Source organism: Apium graveolens, chromosome 1 (genome assembly GCF_009905375.1).
Source record: "Apium graveolens cultivar Ventura chromosome 1, ASM990537v1, whole genome shotgun sequence".
NCBI classification, from domain to species: domain Eukaryota; kingdom Viridiplantae; phylum Streptophyta; class Magnoliopsida; order Apiales; family Apiaceae; genus Apium; species Apium graveolens.
In genome coordinates this window covers 95371385-95373392 of record NC_133647.1, presented here as the reverse complement: position 1 = coordinate 95373392, position 2008 = coordinate 95371385, and the positions used below count along the sequence as shown (strand labels likewise).

Below are 2008 nucleotides of genomic sequence, written 5' to 3'. Positions count from 1 at the left end.
TATCATGTGTTATCAACCGATTAATGTAAAACTTTGTTTCATTCAAAAGTTTGTCAAAAATTAGACTCCCCTCTCTCTCAAGTTCTAATCTTCTAATTCTATTTTAGGCTTATAGTAAGATAATAAGTGTTCTACATATGAATAAATCTTAAAACATTCATATTGGTTCAGCCTTGCTAGTAAAAGGACTAAAAATATGTAAAATTTGCTTTAGCTTTTGAAGTGTCAACTAAGAGGTGTCTCACTCACTAAGTGAAAATTATCAGGCAAGGCACAGATAAATTAACCAAAAGTATACAAAAGAAGGGACCATAGTCCGTACTTACATAAGAGTCATTAACATGAAAGCCAAGTAGCAACATTCACCAACCGGCAGGCTTTTACAGAGGAGACTGCAGTTCCAAAAAACAGATACAACAAGATTTCTGAGAACTAAAAGAGCAAGTGACCAGAATTAACAACTAATCGAAAGATAATTAACAATGCAGTTCTACAACACAAAAGAATGTTGGAAGCACAATCACTGTGATCGCAAAACAACTGGCCACAAGGAATACCTAGGACCAGATTCTATCCACCGGTGATAGCAATTCTATCAATGATTTTAGCCAAAACATCTCCTGATTCCTTAAGCAAACCAATGCTCTGATTCAATCTTGCTCTCTTTAGAGCAACTGAAGGAGCTTCATCCATCAGACGCTCAATGCCACCACCTTGAGCCAAAACCTCTTTCACCGTCTCTTCTTCCATTGCCTGGTTAACCAATTTCTTTAAAGCCAGAAGTAAGTGAAGAGCAACAGAGTCGACCATTCTTTTAAGAACAATGTTCCAGTAAGCAGTAAGCCTCATCTTCAAGTCAAAGGCTTCATCTCTTACACCTGGATAATCCCTCAAATGCCCAACATCAATTTCCCCAAAACCTTCAATACTAACTTTCGTCGAATCACCATTAAAAACCTCTCTGAATGCATCACATGAATTCATGAGCTTACTCCACATGGCCATATACTCGGGATCACACGTGTAGTCGGAAATTTCTTCCATGTCTATGATTTCCACAACTCGAGATGTTGACTGCTCCTTTAGCTTGATTATCAGATTTGAGGCTGCTCTTTTAATAGAGGTTTGGACTTGAGGAAAGTTTTCACAGTGATACATCATTTATTTCTTCCACCACAGTCTTAATGTACTCCCAGACTTCAGTGAAGAAGTTTACAGGTATTTTGAAACTGTTTTGACTTTAAGTTGCAAAAGTGATAGGAATGCAGATCTTGGAAGAAAATTAGGCAGTGCAACACTCTTACTTTCCTGAAGCACAAATATCTCATCAAGTAAAAATTTCTCATTATTGTTGTCTTTAGAACTACTTTTCAATTCCTGAGAGAACTTGTCCAGCATTTCAGCTAAACGAGCAGTACAATGCATATTCTTATTTTCAGGATATTCATCGAACTCGCCTCTCACTATAAGCTTTTTCAAAGACTCTTTTGACAATCCCAAAATCCTCATGAAAACAGTCATGGCTTCAGCCAGTAGAGAGTTTCAGGGGCAACTTATTTAGCTCTGAAATATTAGCATTTAACTTACTGTTGATTTTCTTCACAATTTCAGGCAAACATTTAGAAATAATTGTAGCTTGAATTTGAATGAGCTTTCTAGCTAGAACAGGTATACCAACCATAGACTTGTCGATTTTAGAAAGCACAAAAAGAATACTTTCTGCCATTTTTGTTAGAAAATGGAAAGTTTGAGACATATTTTATATATGTTCTTGATATGATTTCTGAAAACTAACACTTGGAGGTTGTTCCTTGACATGAGGACTTAGAATCTCATATTTGGATCTAAAATATTTTTTTAGTGGAATCCATGAATATATTGAGACAAAGTTGCTTGTTTGAAATGGGTTATGGGGATTTTGTCCCACATTGGTATTGTAAAAGAAAGATATTGAGTTTATATAGAATCTTGTGTTAGTGTTGTTTACAACTACTAGCATAAGTGGAAT

General features: G+C 35.8%; 1 pseudogene; it reads right to left on the bottom strand.

Annotated features, from left to right (window-relative positions):
• Nucleotides 1-375: 375 nt before the first annotated feature.
• LOC141687330 (dynamin-related protein 4C-like) lies at nucleotides 376-1726 on the bottom strand (annotated as a pseudogene).
• Nucleotides 1727-2008: the final 282 nt, after the last annotated feature.